Consider the following 17,648-nt stretch of genomic DNA (forward strand, 5'->3'; position numbering starts at 1 on the left):
TGTGGCCAGGGAGGTTGAAGTGTTCTCCTACAGGTTTTTGTATATTGCCATTCCTGATATCTGACTTGTGTCCATTTATCCTCTTGCGTAGTGACTGTCCAGTTTGGCCAATGTACATAGCAGAGGGACATTGCTGGCATATGATGGCATATATAACATTGGTGGACGTGCAGGTGAATGAGCCGGTGATGTTGTAGCTGATCTGGTTAGGTCCTGTGATGGTGTTGCTGGTGTAGATATGTGGGCAGAGTTGGCATCGAGGTTTGTTGCATGGGTTGGTTCCTGAGTTAGAGTTGTTATGGTGCGGTGCGTGGTTGCTGGTGAGAATATGCTTAAGGTTGGCGGGTTGTCTGTGGGCGAGGACTGGCCTGCCTCCCAAGGTCTGTGAAAGTGAGGGATCATTGTCCAGGATGGGTTGTAGATCACTGATGATGCGTTGGAGAGGTTTAAGCTGAGGACTGTAGGTGATGGCCAGTGGAGTTCTGTTGGTTTCTCTTTTGGGCCTGTCTTGTAGCAGGAGGCTTCTGGGTACACGTCTGGCTCTGTTGATTTGTTTCTTTATCTCCTTGTGTGGGTATCATAGTTTTGAGAATGCTTGGTGAAGATCTTGTAGGTGTTGGTCTCTGTCTGAGGGGTTGGAGCAGATGCGATTGTACCTCAATGCTTGGCTGTAGACAATGGATTGTGTGGTGTGACCGGGGTGGAAGCTGGAGGCATGAAGGTAGGCGTAGCGGTCGGTGGGTTTTCGGTATAGGGTGGTGTTAATGTGGCCATCGCTTATTTGTACGGTGGTGTCTACGAAGTGGACCTCCCATGTAGATTGGTCCAGGCTGAGGTTGATGGTGGGGTGGAAGCTGTTGAAATCATGGTGGAATTCTTCCAGGGTCTCCTTCCCATGGGTCCAGATGATGAAGATGTCATCAATATAGCGTAGATAGAGAAGGGGCATGAGTGGACGAGAGCTGAGGAAGCGTTGTTCCAGGTCAGCCATAAAAATGTTGGCATATTGTGGGGCCATGCGGGTGCCCATAGCGGTGCCACTGGTCTGGAGGTATATATTGTCACCAAATTTGAAATAATTGTGCGTGAGGATAAATGTTTATGGAATCAGAAAACCTAAAGCTTTTATAAGACCACTACAAAATCCTTGGCTAGATAAAAAATCACACACTTTGTATACTTTTTGAGCTGTGCTTTGCAATTGTGTTAGTCAATATTCTCTGTTCATTAATAGTATTGTAGCAAATCCATGGCTACCTAAGATTTTGTGGATGTTACTATATTAAGCACCACTTAATCACTTTGCAATGGCCAAGAGTCCCCTTTCAAGTGGAATTTCTGGTAATGCTATCCCATTTGAACTGTTCCTTCCTCAGTTTCATACGACACTTCCCATTAAAGTCACTGTCCTGAGTGGCAAAGATACTGTACTAGTACTTTGAAAGATTTCTGTGGAGACCTCCAGTTGTCATTGTAAATTAAATGTTATGAAAGAAGCTGAGTGTTTTGAATTGTTATGCATGTGTAGGTGTTTGTAGCCCTTCTCCAGACTGTAGCTTGCAATCAATACATTTTCAATGTAGAGAAGTGCAAAAGTGAAGCAGCAGCTAGCAAGATCCTGCAGGAAGTACTTTCCCCTCAATGCACAGAGTGGTAGTGATGAGTTTTACAGGGTGCCACATCCAGTTCCCCTTACTACGAGGAGGGTCATGGAGGTATGAAGACTTGGATGGTAGAAGAGGTATAAAGAGGGGGAAAATAAAGACACCCACCCCCAAGTGTTAAAATATTTAATTAAGTGATGCCATTTATTTATTACTGTTTGTGTTATACCTATTGTGCTAGGCACTGTACATACACATAGTAAGAGACAGTCCCTGCCCCAAAGCACTTACAGTCTAAATAACCAAGACAAATAAAGGAAGTAGTAGTACCCCCATTTTACAGAGCAGGGACAGAGTGATGGAAATGATTTGACTAAAGTCAAACAGTAAAATTTCTAGCACAGTCAAGATTAAAGCTCAGATTTCCTCCCCAAACCATCCTTCATAGATCACCATCTAAAATTAATCTGCAAACTGTTAATTGAGTCCTTGAACAAATCCTTATAATTTGTTAATTCTGGATTTCTGAATGGTCGAAAGTTAAACTCCTAGACTATTAAAAGTTGAAGATAATTGGAAGGGTAATTAATTATTCAATAAGATCTCCTATTGGACATGTGAACTCTTTATTTGATTTTTCACCTTAATTTCAGTTTCTAATTATTACTTGGATTAAAAAAGATGAGTTTCTTTCTTTTAAATAATTATACTTGTTAAATGTGGGTAATGATTTTCACAGCCCTATTTCTTCTTCTTTGTAATAGTTGAGTATTTGTGGTATGCCCATTCTAATAAAACCAGTCTTCCAATTTTTCCCTATGAATATCTTGTCTTTATTTTTCATTATTTCTGGGCTGGATGACGCAGATATTTTTAATCTTGCAAATTTCACCACTCAATAGCATTTGCATTTGTTAATGATTTCCTCGGGCTCTTTTAATGACTCCTCACTTTCGGCAAACGGTGCCAAGATAAGAAGGGATGTTACTGGTTTGACAGAAAACACCCAGGACAGGAGGCATGGAGTGCAAGGCATCCAGCTATTGTCTGGATTCCCCAAATCACGCACATAAGGATCGTTTTTAGTGCATTGCAGCGTTTATAACACTGCAAACCAAGTAGTCAGACAGAGCTACCTGGGACGGATTTTTTATAAAGTGGAGTTCAGATTGGAGAGCAGAGATCTCGTCTTATTTGTTTATGGCAAAGGAACAGTCACCCCCCCCCCCCGTATAAATAAGAAATGACATAGATAATTATAACTAAATGCAATAATAAAGTGCCAGCTGTAGCCCCTACCCTCCCGTTTTGTTTTGTTTACAACTGAAATCATTGGTGGCTCGCTTGATTTAAATTATTTAGCTGTATTTAGCCCCCGTTTTTTTTTCCTGTGGGATTTGCTCTCATGTAATGAAGTTATGAAAACACAAAAATAAAAACCTTGTTGGAGAATGCGGGCATCGATCCCGCTACCTCTCGCATGCTAAGCGAGCGCTCTACCATTTGAGCTAATTCCCCACATTGGGCAAGATTTGACTCTAGAGCCCTTTATAGTCTCCCTCCCAGCCCGCGAGCCTTCAACGTCCCCGAGTAGGGGAGAGGCGCCGCCTCACAGTCACTGACCCTCCTATGGGAATAACCCACCTGCCTCAGGTACCGGGGCTGTAACGGGGGACGGCGCCAGCCGGAAAGCGCGGGAGGAGGAAGGACTACATTTCCCAAGATGCATCGGGCGGATCGCGCGCCTGCGCAATACGACAGCCCCCGGGATGGACGGGGGAGGCTCGCGGCGCGGGGGCTGCTCGCTCGCTCGCTCAGTTTCATTGTGAGACGCCGCTGGCGGGGCTGGAGCTGGCAGCCGCTCGCGCCCTAAGGAGGATGCGCAGCGGGAACGGGGACTCCCGCCGCCCCCTGCCCAGCGGTAAGGAGCCGGCTCCCCGCGGGGCAGCGGCCGCAGATCTGCCCCCCGCCCCGGGCGGCGCTAGGAGTGTGTGATGAGCGTGTGGGGGCTCGGCTGCCCCAAGGACTGGGGGAAAGATGGGGCGCCCCCCCCCCCCGCGCCTGGAGCTCCTGGGTGTCTGGGCGGTAAAGAGACTGGGCAGGGCAGGGCGTGCGTGGGCAGGGAGTGGTGTGTGTTGGGGAGAGTGGGCAGGGCAGGAGGTGTGGCGGCGGGGTATGTGGGGTGATGTGCACTGGTCTGCATGGTGGTATATGCAGTGGGGGTGTGGTGTATGCAGGGCACGAGGTGTTTGGGGGGTGTCCATAGGATTCTGTATGGGAGCATTTCTATAGCAGGGCAATGTGGCAGGGAGGTCTGCCTGGGGACATGGGATGTGAGGGGCATATAGGCATAGATAATCTATGTGAAGGGCTTATCTGTTGTGTGGGGCTACAAGGTGCCCTGTATCTATGGGGAGGCTCTGGGTGTGTAGCTATGGGGGTTAAGAGTGTAGTGTATTTTCTGTACTCTGTCTATATGGTGCATATATGTATATGGAGTTGTATGTATCTTACAGCACAGGAGTCTGATAAAAACCACTGTAGTTCAGGGCACGTTGTGGCTTTTATGGGCAGTTGCGGATAGGCAGGGATGAAGTATGCATCAAGAATGGGGCCTGGACTAAGGTGAAAAAGTTCCTATATTCAACCTAAAAACTGAAAGAAAAAATAATTATTTTGTGTCTTTGCTTTTGTTAGGGAAGGATTTGGAATTCTTATGAATAGAATTCATTCATCTTGTCCTCTAAACTTTAAAAATATAGAAACCGATTCTCTTCAAATATTGGAAGGGAGGGAAATGATCTTCTGACACTGGAAAATGATCTTCTGACAGCTGATCTGAACAGTCTGCATGTTTAAGGATTTTACAAACTAGCATTGGTAACTGGGTAGCATAACCTTCTTGGTATACAAAAAGGTTTGGTGTGGGTGTTCAACTCAATGCCAGAAAAGTCTGCACTGGAATGAATGAATGAATGTATTCACACAGAGGGATCTCTAAAATGTTCACAGTCTGTTCACAGTCCCTGCTCATTACCACAGTGTCATTTCTTTCTCTGACTTATACATCTTGATTTTTGTTGACATCAGGTTGGTATACCAGTACTCAGAGGTACAGTACCTGAATTTGTATTACTTCTTTTGTTGTTATATTTTCCCCCATGCTTGAAATAACTATATATAGAAAAATAGAACCTGAATTCTGGGATCTATGCTATGTGAGTATTGAGATATTCTTGCTTAAGAAATTGTTGCATTAGTTATGCTAGTATTAAAATAATGATATTTAATAAAAGAGGTTAGTAAAGCTTTCTTAAGGCAGAGATATGAGACAATCTTTGTATAAAGTTATTCATACAAATATAGAAACTGTCTTGCTAGACAAGAACAATGATCCATCCAATATCTTTTCTTCTAGAGTGCTTATACAAATTACTCTTGAGTAAATCACAACAAATCCAAAACAAAAATAAAAAAGCAACAAAAAAGTGTAATGCATCTGACCAATTTGGGGAATGCTGTCTGATTTAAGAATTTCTTCTTAACCCCAGTTGATGATCAGATTATGTCCTGAAGAAAATGATTGAGAGCTTTTGTAATTTTTCTTAGTTTAGTGTAACTACAACTGCACTTACAAATGCATGCATCTAGTGTGTTTGAGTTTTAAAAATCTGTCTAAATAATATCCAGCAACATCAAGTTCCATATATGACGTATACTTACATTTAAAATGCTTCCTTTTTAGATTTTATTTTGATCCCATTTAATTTCTCTTTCTTTCTCCTTGTAGTGAGAGACTTTTTTCTGCTTCTGTATTCTTCTTGTTTCTATAATGTTTGGTACAAGATAACCAAAACTGAGCACAGTGTTAAAGGCAAATACATATAATTAAATATCTGAATAAAGGATTGTCCACAATACTTTCTAACGTCCCTTGATAGCTGCCTAACGTCTTAGTTGCTTTGTGGACCATGGCTGCACGGTGCGATGTCTTTATTGAGCTGTACATGATAATGCCTAGGTCAAAGGAAAAGATCTGGTAGATTATCCAGTCCATCAAACTCATCAATATATGTGAGTGTTTTATCTTGGTCCCTCCATTGTGTAGTATTTTGCATTTATCTGGATTAAGTTTAATCAGTTACTTTGTTGTCCCTTTGCCCAATTTTAATTCTCCCTAGTTTTAAAAGTTTGAATGACATTGTGCTCACTATATTTTGCCTCTTCACTTTTCACCCCTTGTCCAGATTAACTACTACAGTACTGATACCTGAGGCAGCCTGCTATATTAACATCTTTCTCAATTGAGAATGGTATATTCTTGTTCTTTCCTCTCTCAAACAGTTTCCAATCCATGAAAGGATTCTGCCTTTTCCTTCTGCTTACCAGATTTTCTTAATAGCTGCTTGAAGGACCTTTATCAAAACTTCTTGAAAGATTAAATTATCTCCCCTTTTTTTCTCCCTTTATCCACTGTTGTCACATCTGAGATAATTCTGATATGTGAGAGAGGCATGACTTTAGCTCCACAGAAGCTGTGCTGGTTTATTCTTATCATAATTACAGTATCTCCATCTTTGTGAGGTATTACATTCTTTAGTACTATTGTTATTTTTCTCAGCAGTGAAGGAAAAGCTAATCTATAAACACAGTGCCAAGACCACCATTAATATTTTCAAGAGACATGTTGGGCCTTCAGCAATTAATTTGTCATCTTGCTCCATCGCTTCTGTCTCTGATATTGTTTCACCTGCATCACCCATAAAGAGTTACCTTAGGTGTTCCATCCTAGTTACCTGTGAGAAATGATGTGCATGCACACTCTTTAGCTTCTCCACAGTCTTTGTCTTCTTTACACCCTGCTGGTGTAGAAGACCCCAGGGACTTGCCTGCAGCTTTCTTTCTGTCTTTCGATATTCTGAAGCATCATAGTGTTTGTATGTACCCTCTTACTAGTTTACAACACATATCTTCCACATGAGTGGTGGTGGTCACTGACTGAAGTTTTTGGAAATTAGTCTTATAGCTAAATCGCTGAAAGAGTTACTTTAAGCAGTCACAAGCACGTATGCTGCATTTTTCTTAGACGCTACTAGATTAGATGCCGCAGGCCAGTTGCTATTATTTGTGTGTTTCCTGTGACTGAGTCCTGACTGCCAAAATTGGTTGCATCAGTGACTTCAGCTGATGAAATGTAAAAGTGTTAGGGGGCTTTAAAGGGATTAGCTTGTTCTCATCAGCTCAAGCAACTGTTTCTCTCATACATTGATTATGTATTTTAATAACATCTGATGTCTGGTTGCTTTTGGGGGAACTCTCCTTGCAGCCAAAATTCTGCTTCCTTTTTCTCCGGAAAGAGACTATACTAGAGTGTATAACCTTATCTTTATAAGGTCAAATAATCATGAAAAAGGGATGCTAGGAAGGTAAAATTTGAAACTGAAAGCCCACTGGTTTATCTGTGGTTGCATTTGAGCTTTATACTTCTATAGCTGCTGTGCTTTCTGTTTCTGCACTTAATTACATGTGCTATAGTGGTTCAGCTCTGTGTTCACTCTGTGAGTGTTTCTTATGGGTTTGGAACTTGTAAACATGGCATCTTAACATCAGAGAACAATCTCAGCAAAATAGATCTAAATTCATAAGGTAAGACAACTGGTGTTTCTAATGATGTCAGTGGATTTCAGTGGTTCCCTTTAGTTCAATATTGAAAAGAGTGCCCATTCCAATATTGGAAAGGAGAACTCCTATTGTGTATATTTTAAAAAGTAAAAATAAATGTTCACAAACATTATTCTTTAGATAAGGCTAGTATATGTCCCAGAATAATTGCCTGCTGTTCATGTACCATGGCTTTGCAGTTCTCAGTCAGAAGGTTGAACACATTCATTTATCTGCTAAATGGATTGGAAGATAATTGGCAAGAAGGCTTGAGTATTCCTAGAAAGACACTGATGTCTTGGACAGTCCCTGTTGTTTTTTTTCTGCCCATGTCATACAGCCAGGCTCATTGGGTAAAAGCTTTCTAGAAGACCAGGGATAATGAGAACCTGTGTGCTGTGGCTGGACTGATGCTGTTCCAGCAACATTGCATGAAATGTTAAATCTGAATCACCGTACCTGGTATCTCTATTAATGGGGGCCTAGTTCAAGCAATGTAAAAATAATTCCAAGATAAAGTTAACACTCAGTAGACTCAAACTGGGAGGATTTGCCTACTCTTAGTCTGGTGCTGTGATGGGTAATGGAGTTTTCCATTGGCTACAATTGATTTTTTTTAAATCTAGATATTCACCTCAAAGTTAGACATGAGAAAATTCTGGTGCTAAACCCATATGTAAATACATCCTTACTGGGAGGGCAGTACCCAGTTCAGAATTTACCAGTCATTCTGTAACACTTTTTAGCAATACAGATTAAAATTTTTGTCCCCCCCCCCATACTGGTCCAAAGAACACAGAACTAAGTATCCAGCTAATTAAGCAGATGTTAGCACAAACTACGGTGTCTATAACAAACTCACAAATATGATCAGTGCTAAACAAACAGTGCAAACACGACATTGTTTGCATAACAAACCAGAACTGATATTTAGAAACACATAACAAATCTCACCGCCAGAACTCTAGTTGCCTCTAGTACAGGGGTTCTTGAACTCTTTCATAGCATGGACCACGCCTAAATACAGATATACTCTCTGGTGGGCCAACTGCCCTCCCGTTCTGGATCATGCAGACCATCCCCTCCCATTTGTTATTGCCTAATACCCTGTGGTAACATCAGCAAATGCTTAAGTAGAAGACAAATATTAATAGTTCTTACTGCATTTTTAACTGTTTCCCCATGCAGTTTAGCAATTGGAAATAGGGTACAGAAGCCAGCACTAGGTAACCAGCCACCTCTGCATGGACCACAGTTTGAGAATCTCTGCTCTAGCCCTTGAGCTGTAACCATGGATTGTCAAGAGCAAGGACTTCAGGCTAGATAAGGATTCAGTGTATGCACCAAGACCCTCCACACTTAAACAAATGAAGCACTTGCCCCAGCCTCTTTTAGTTCAGTACAGTTTTATGTAAGCTACTTGGCTCCAATCCAGGGAAAATGTCTCTCATATATCTGTACTAAGAACTCGTGAGAAATATGTAAATCCCAGTCTCTAAATTAAGCTTCCTCTTCAGTACAATCAAATTGAACAGAAACACACACTGGATGTATTTTTGACAGTGTTCTTAGGCATGCGTAGCTCATCTCTGCCTGGTTCATGCCAGCTTTGCCTAAGAGTCTCTGTTAGTACAAACACTCCCTTCACTGCTTTAGGCCCTGCTGGCTTTCTGACAGAAGAACTAATGCCAGCACGCGTAAAAACACTCATTTATTAACACCTTCAACAGTTAGTTGATCCCTCTTCCACTCTGAGAGGCGGGGATGGGATTCATTTGGTCAGCAATGTGGAGTGTTTGCGTTGCCAGTGAGCTTGTAATAGCTGAAATGACCATCAAAGCTCCCTCAGCGTTCCAGCCCCTTTCCTGCTGGCTTCTCTCCTCACCCAGCTGGCTCATCTCTTAATAGCTTTTGTTTGGGACTGGCCAGCAGGCTTGCATTGTTCTTTTACATTCCCATTCCCAGCTGGCATGTTCAATTCCTCTTTGGGGCCAAATGGCAGTCTATGCCCTGCAAGCTTCCTGCTAATGCTGATCTTCCTATTCCATTCTGAACCCTGAAAAGGGGGATTCTCCTTTCTCTTTCCACTGCATGGTAGTTCACTAGTCTTCTAGCTAGGAAGTGTTGCGGAGTGAAATAGCTCAGTGGTTTGAGCATTGGCCTGCTAAACCCAGGGTTGTGAGTTCAATCCTTGAGGGGGCCACTTGGGGATCTGGGGCAAAATCAGTACTTGGTCCTGCTAGTGAAGGCAGGGGGCTGGACTCGATGACCTTTCAAGGTCCCTTCCAGTTCTAGGAGATGGGATATCTCCAATTTAATCAGACTTAGTTTTGCACTATATATTTTCAAAGACTATCCCACTGCAGCCTTTTCCCCTCTGATCAACAGTGATCTTACTAATGTCTACTGTAGGCTCATTTGTGGAACAAAGTTACAGTGCTAGTTATTTGTGTATTGCACTTCTGGTTTTCTCCAGGGGTTTACTACAGAGTGGAGAGGTAGGGGAAGTAGTGAAATGATTTGTGCTAGTGCAGTCAATTAATCGCAGTGAACTCACGCGATTAACTAAAAAAAATTAATCGCAATTAATCACAGTTTTAATCGCACTGTTAAGTAATAGAATACCAAGTGAAATTTATTTAAATATTATTGGATGTTTTTCTACATTTTCAAATATATTGATTTCAATTACAACACAGAATACAAGGTGTACAGTGCTCACTTTATATTATTATTTTTGATTGCTAATATTTGCACTCTAAAAATGATAAAAGAAACAGTATTTTTCAATTCACCTCAGACAAGTACTGTAGTGCAATATCTTTATCATGAAAATGCAACTTACAAATGTAGATTGTTTTGGGTGCAGTTATGTAACAAAAAAGTCAATCTTTAGAGCCTACAGGTCCACTCAGTCCTACTTCTTATTCAGCCAATCACAAAGACAAACAATTTTGTTTACATTTATGGGACATAGTGCTGCCTGCTTCTTATTTCCAATGTCACCTGAAAGTGAGAACAGGCATTCATATGGCACTTTTGTAGCTGGCATTACAAGGTATTTACGTGCCAGATACGCTAAACGTTTGTATGCCCCTTCATGCTTCGGCCATCATTCCAGAGGACATGCTTCCATGCTGATGACACTCATTTAAAAAAAAAAAAAAAGGGGTTAATTAAATTCTTGGCCGAACTCTTTGAGGGATAATTGTATGTCTCCTGTTCTGTTTTACCTACATTCTGCCATATATTTCATGTTATAGCAGTTTCGGATGATGATCCAGCACAAGTTGTTTGTTGACAAAACGCAAAGAAAGTACCAATGTGAGAATTCTAAAGATAGCTATTGCACTTGACCAAAGGTTTAAGAATCTGAAGTACCTTCCAAAAGCTGAGAGGGACTAAGTGTGGAACATGCTTTCAGAAGTCTTAAAAGAGCAACACTCCAATGTGGAAACTACAGAACCTGAACCACCAAAAAATAAAATCAGTCTTCCGCTAGTAGCATCTGACTCAGATGATGAAAATGAACATGCGTTGAGCTGCACTGCTTTGGATAGTTATTGAGCAGAACCTGTCATCAGCATGGATGCATGTCCTCTGGAATGGTGGTTGAAGCATGAAGGGACATATGAATCTTTAGGGCATTTGACATGTAAGTATCTTGTGACACTGACTACAACAGTGCCATGGGAATGCCTGTTCTCGCTTTCAGGTGACATTGTAAATAAGAAGCGGGCAGCATTATCTCCTGCAAATATAAACAAACTTGTTTGAGTGATTGGCTGAACAAGAAGTAGGACGGAGTGGACTTTGTAGGCTCTAAAGTTTTACATTGGTTTATTTTTGAATGCAGGTTTTTTAATATAATTCCACATTTGTAAATTCAACTTTCATGATAAAGAGATTGCACTACAGTACTTGTATTAGGTGAATTGAAAAATACTATTTTTTACAGTGCAAATATTTGTAATAAAAAATAAGTACAAACTGAGCACTATACACTTTGTATTCTCTGTTGTAATTGAAATAAATATATTTGAAAATGTAGAAAACATCCAAAAAAATTTAAATTGTATTCTATTATTGTTTAACAGTGTGATTAATCGCGATAAATTTTTTTTAATCGCTTGACAGCCCTAGTCTGTGCATATTTAAGAGTTTTATAAAAGAAGTTAATTCAGTTTCTTGAAGAATTTGATTTCCAAAAGGACACAGTGGTTTTTTCTTTCTCATCATCATTTTCATAAGTGGAATCCAATCCAGTGGACTTTGAAGCCTGATTCTGGGCTGATTAATGAGAGAGGATATAAAAACCAGTTTAATGCTCTGGGTGATAAAAGCTCTCCATACCATAATTAAAATTGGGCTAAAGCTGTTAACAGTGCAGATGACAATGCTACTTGGAGAAAATTGTTGAAATACTGTAGTTGAAACTTAACTGTTTGCATCTTTGGTTCTTGACTTGCCTTATGAGCTTCATAAATGGATTCAAATCAAAAGGCGAGATAATTCCTTAAATGAGAAGGGCTGACTTGTGTGGAATTGTTGCTATGAATCTTGGAGATACTATAGAGAAAAACACTGTTTGTTCTTTCAACAATTCTTATTTGATGTAGAGCCTAAAGTGAATGGAAGCTAATAATGTTGTCCCTTTGACTGTCTAAGCTCAGAGTGTAAATCCCAAAGCAGACTCTGCAGGTCATGAACTATGGATTGCTGAGCTATGTCAGCAAGTGTAGAGTGCAGACAGCAATACAGAGCAGTTAGTCTACCATTCAGTCCTACATCGCTCCTGTGTGCAGTATTCTTGGTTTAACAGGCTCAATCAGTGCGAGCAAATTATTTTGTACGTGGGTCTTCTGTAAAACTTAGAAAATACAGTGAATGATCTGAGATCGGATGAATTGAAATCCACTCTCTTGGGAGTAATTTGTTGTGATTCCAGATCAAACATAATCTTGTTATACAGCCTGTATTTTCTGCAGCCTGTGATTTAAAAGGTGAAAATGCTGTTCTATGGTTTCTTCAGTTTGTCTATGGTTCATCAGTTAAGCTTTCTTCCTTCTACATAGCTTTACAGTACTTCCCTCTGTACAAGCAGAATAAACTGAAGTTACTTAAAGTTCTATAAAATTAGCAGAAGGAAAATGTACTAAAAGTTTTGTATCCCTTTGGGCAGTAGCAGAGTAGAAGCCAACTGCGATTGCACAATGAATCTGTCAGATTTTGTGAGGTAAGCAGGGTCATGCCAAGTCAGTATGTGGATGGAAATCTTCTAAAGAAGAAAACTTAAAGGGCTTTGTTGGTGATTCAGTGGTGACTCTTCCCTCTGAGAGTACTGAACCATTGCTTCAGCGTGATAGTAGTGATGATTTGTGCTGCTGGATGTGGTTTCTTTTTTTATGAATGCAAAACAGGCACTGATCAGTAACTGTTAATTGATCCCTGCAGTGTGCTTGGTGCTGTACAGTCTCTTTTCTCCAGGAGGCTTATAATCAAGGTAATTGGAGATCCCAGTGTAATTTTAATGATTAATTGTTAGTCTTCATGTCCTGGCTAACGTTCCTTGTGTGGTTTCAACTGGATATAGAATTTTCCTTGACTTCTGGTCCTAAACTAGTGAGTAGTCTTGGATAGTGTTGTTAATCAGCTGTTCATTCATCCCAGAGGAAGCTGAATTTCTATGGAGGGAAGAGTGACCTCTACACAAATTTATGCTTTTAAAGTGCTTTGCTCTCTCTAAATGGAAGCAGTTATTAGAAGTATCACAACAATGCAATTGTTAAAGAGCTTTAGATGGATAAGCAGTGTAATAGCTTCTAGGGCAGTGGTGGGCAACCTGCAGGCTGCACGTAGCCTGTCAGGGTAATCCGCTGGCGGGCCGTGAGAGTTTTACATTGACTGTCCACTGACACAGTCGCCCACAGCTCCCAGTGGCCCCGGTTCGCTGTTCCCGGCCAATGGGAGCTGCAGGAAGTGGCACGGGCTGCAGGGATGTGTTGGCCGCTGCTTCCTGCAGCTCTCATTGGCCAGGAACGGTGAACTGCGGCCACTGGGAGCCGCGGGCAGCCCTGCCTGCGGATGGTCAATTTAAACAAACTCTCGTGGCCTGCCAGCTGATTACCCTGATGGTCCGCAGGTTGCCCACCACTGTTCTAGGGCAACAGCAGTTCAGTTTGAAGTAGTGCTGTGGGGCTTTTTTTTTTAAAATAAATTATTTACATATTAAGCAGGGGAGTAGGGTTTACTCTCTGACTAGACCTCTTTAAAGCAGTCTCCTAATGTGGAGATCTTGAATTCTTTGTTAGCATCTCCAAGTTTTGATGTTGGAGGTGACTTTAATATACAGTTGTGTCCAATATAAGATACTTGATATTTCAGAAATGAGACTGGACTGAAGAAAGCAAAAGCAGTTTTGTCAACCGACCATGTGATTAGTCACTATGTAAAGTTCACGTGAGAAGATTAACTCTTCCACCTTCCTATCATAAAAGGCTCTGACAAATGTTGCTAAAGACATCATGCATATTTAAATTACATCTTTGGGTGATTTTTATTATTTAACTTCTAAATCTGCAGATTAAAGTTAGTTCCATACATTTAAAACAACTCCATTTTTTTTTAAATGCATACACATTTCTCCTTTCCATGAAAGGCTCTTGGTGCTGCTTTTGGAGGAGAGGTCAAGAGGGTTATTTTACAGCATCTCATGTGAAAGTAGTATGCCAGGGCAGACTGAAATTCCACCAAACCCTGAAACTCAGAATTAAGGCCAGGACACTCTTATCTCACCTTGTTGGTGTGTTTATTGAAGCATCTGCAATGGCAGTGATATTTTGGGGTCCGTGCTTCGGAAGCACTTAAGCACAATTAGACGCACCCATCCTTACACTGGCGTTAGGACCAGCACAGGGCCTGAAGGGAAACAGCTTGTGGTTCCACAATTCAGGAAATGCTGGGGTTTGACCCTAATTTGCACTTCTCCGTTGCCATAGCTTCTATGTTGCTTGCAGCAATGGGGAATTGTTAGGATACTGCACTGCCTCAGTCCATTCTTGAATTCCCCTTGCACTGGAGGGTTCTTTGAAGATGGTGTTGAGCCAGATCTATGCCTGGCATAGAAATTCCCTGTGCTGGTGTGATTCTGTGGGGATGGGTGGATTATGCATGTCTTCTGTCCCAATGAGTATGAATTTTGGGTTTAAGATTTATATGCTGATTTCAATCTGTATAGGATCTCCTGTTGGGGGGTCTCAAGGAACATATAGCCCTACACGTCATCCTAGATTTTCAGCGTTGACTCTGAATTGCCTTGCTCTTTGCGTTTGTCTGCAGCACTGAACGGGAGTATAAAAACTTTGAATGTCAAAACTCTGAACCTAGAAAAATCCCTCTTAGGTGGGCCTGTAATTGTCTTAGAAATGGCCAAATAGATTTAAACTTTGCTCTTGGGCTGAGCTTTTCAGGTGGATGTTACTTTGTTTCAGAGTTCTAAACCCCTTAAAAGTTGCCTGGAGTTTTTACTTAGACCCTTTGCTTATGCCCCTTTCTGCCCTTTAAACTTGTCTAGCAAAGTCATTTGAAAATTTCACTAGTTCATGCAAAAACAAAACAAACACAAACAAAACAACCAAAACCAACATTAACAAAATCCCTGTTTGCCCACCCATCAATCTTTTACTAGTCAGTTTGGAGAGGGGGCTCTCTCTCCCTATAGTGAGAAGCACACTATAGGGCTGTTTTGAATAGGCGTTCCTATGAAAACCACACAGCATTATGACTTCAGGTATGTTCAGTAGCAGACACTACTGCTGGCATGGTTGACTGTTCTAAGTGATTCCACAACTGCAGAGAAAAGGCTACAGAGGAACAGCTTTTCCCCTTGCCAAAGAATAGGCCAAATGTCCCATCATCGTTTTAAAAAGGCCACCTCTTTAAAGGGACCCCATCCTCTACGAGGGCTGAAGAACATGCTGTCACTGAGCCATCAGCATGTAAGGAAGTGCTATCCTGGCAGGCCTGTTTTGCCCTCAGTCGTTCCCTGCTGGTTCCTGTATGGCATGCATCTGTAGTACCTTTGAGCAACTTCTGACCCTATGGTAATGAAAGACAGGAAATACCTATTGGAAGCATTGCAGAACTTCATTCTCTGTATGGGCTGGCCATGCAGGGATAACAACTGAAGAGTGATAAGGTGAGAGGTAGCGCTTCAGAGATGTATGCTAATGGAGCTAGTGGTTAGAGCAGGTGACTGGAAAATGATTTCATTCTAATTGGAGTCGTCATTGACTTTCTCTGTTACTTTACTCCTTTGCCTCAGTTTCCTCCTCTGTAAAATGAGGATAATGATAGCTGTCACAGGGCTGTTGGGAGGCTTTAATATTGGTTAAGTCCTTTGAGATACATTGTTTAGACAGCTTTATAGACATGCCAATTAATAGCTGAAAACATTTCATTTCCCAGTTAACTTGGGGAGGTTTCCTTCAGGGAGAATTTTGAGCAGAGTTTTAAATAAAACATTCCCTCAGAATACCAAAGAGAATTTTCCTCTGCTTAAAGGAACGGCAAACCGAGGCCTGAAATGTGTCCATGGTGTTTCAGAGGGAAGTGAAACAAATCCTGCAGTCATGCTCACCCACCTCTGGCAGTGAGGCTGGGAAGGAATTTTCGCCTGCCTCTTTATTAGTATTTATTAGGTTTAGCTCAGAGCTAAAAAACCTGTTAGATGCTTATTGCTAATACCTTGTTGCTGTGAAAATGACCTCTTCAAGATGCCTGCCTGCTGCTAAGAGAGCCTGGATAATTTTAATAAGACTCTGTACACACACTGGCTATGCCTGAAGGATTACAGGAGTTCATGCTCATAGCTAAGAGATTTTTATCATTTCTAAAAATGTCAAAACCTAGTTGATAGTTATGCAGGGGCCAGAGTTTTGAGCGTGCTTGATGATGCCGGTGTTGTAGGAAGGCCAAGATAAGGTCCTGGAATGGGCACGATTTACAAACTGAATTAGCATTAAATCTCTTAAGGAAAAGCATACATGATTTTGAAAGTAGAGCACCCTGTGCCTTCGCTCTCCTCCCTTCCCCCCAGGCCTGGCCTCCATGGCACAATTTCCCCTGTGATGAGGCACGGCTGAGGCAGCTTTGATAAGTATCGAATTAGCATGGCTGTGCGGTCAGGCTTTTGGATTTGAGGATGTCTGGCAGCTGCTGAGCTCCTTCATCTCCACTTGCCTTCTCCTTTGTCTTAGGCCAGGCCTCCATTTTGTTCATTCGCACTTATTGTGTGTCTTCCCTGCAGCTCCTGCCATGTGGAGTAGCCTTGTTCTATCTCTACATCATCATTTTTCTAGCACGCCTCAAATCTTATCTGAAAACACTGGGTTTTTTCCTTCCTTTTGTAGGCTACTTAGTTTCTTTCTCTCTGCTCCATATTTTTTATTTAATTCTGTTTGAATCTCTGAGCAGCTTTAGGTAAAATAAATGGTGGTGTGTCACTGGTTAATTACAGTGTTGTGGTCAGTACCAGCAGGGGCCCACCCAGGCACCAATATAAAGGACCTGATGAGATCACTGCAGTGGCAAAGCTTTTGTTGAGATTATGGAGCAGATGGACTAGTGTAAATTCACAGCAGAGGAGCTTTGCGAATGTGTCTGTGTCAATCCAATGCTGTTTAAAAGCAACATTCGTCCTTCAGATCATGAAGTACTATTATGCTTTTGGAATACAGCAATTCCTAGTGAGGCGTTCACAGGAATTGCTTGGAGATGTGTGCTGCTCCAATGGAGTGGAGTTTTAGGAGGTCTGTGCGTGGATGAAGATCTCTGGCACGCGCATCATTTATAGCTGGCTGTTAACTCCTGGGGGCATTCTGCGCCAAAAAATTAAAAATTCTGCACACAATATTTTAAAATTCTGCATATTTTGTATGTCAAAATAACACTACATAATCACTCCAGTTTTAATTATTTTGATAATTTATTTCAAAATATCTGTCAGCAAGTATGTCTGTAACAGTACAGACAGACACACAAAATTTCCCCAGGAGTAGAGAGTTAAAGAAAACCCAGTTCCTGTTTCTCTGCCCCCTTTTGCCCCACAAGCCCAGCTGGGGCACCAGACACCTACAACCCCTCCCACCCAGGAGCCCAGCTGTGGGGCCCTTCAGCCCAGATACATGCACCCCCTCCCTCCATACAGCTGTGGGATCCCCTTGACCCAGATAGCCACACTCCCTTCCCCCCAGAGCCCAGCCACGGGGCCCTCTCTTGCCCAGATACCCGGGCCCCCCCCAGCCCAGACACCCACCCCCTCTCCCGCAGAGCCCAGCTGCGGAGGTCCCCCCTTGCCCAGATACCTGCACCCCCTTCTGCCCA

At 41.9% G+C, this 17,648-nt stretch overlaps 1 protein-coding gene and 1 non-coding gene across 5 annotated transcripts in view; one reads left to right on the forward strand and one right to left on the reverse strand.

Moving 5' to 3' along the window:
- Positions 1-3,049: 3,049 nt before the first annotated feature.
- TRNAA-AGC lies at positions 3,050-3,122 on the reverse strand. The gene has a single exon. It is a non-coding gene; the product is annotated as a tRNA-Ala (tRNA).
- Positions 3,123-3,381: 259 nt separating this feature from the next.
- LOC117877345 overlaps positions 3,382-17,648 on the forward strand; it is a 169,465-nt gene continuing 155,198 nt past the window's right edge. For 3 of the 4 annotated variants that reach the window (XM_034770373.1, XM_034770376.1, XM_034770371.1), the window contains exon 1: positions 3,382-3,525. The gene's annotated coding sequence lies outside the window, so the exon portion shown is untranslated. The other variant, XM_034770375.1, reaches the window with a different exon arrangement.

This window comes from Trachemys scripta, chromosome 4, assembly GCF_013100865.1.
Source record: "Trachemys scripta elegans isolate TJP31775 chromosome 4, CAS_Tse_1.0, whole genome shotgun sequence".
In the NCBI taxonomy this organism is placed as follows: domain Eukaryota; kingdom Metazoa; phylum Chordata; order Testudines; family Emydidae; genus Trachemys; species Trachemys scripta.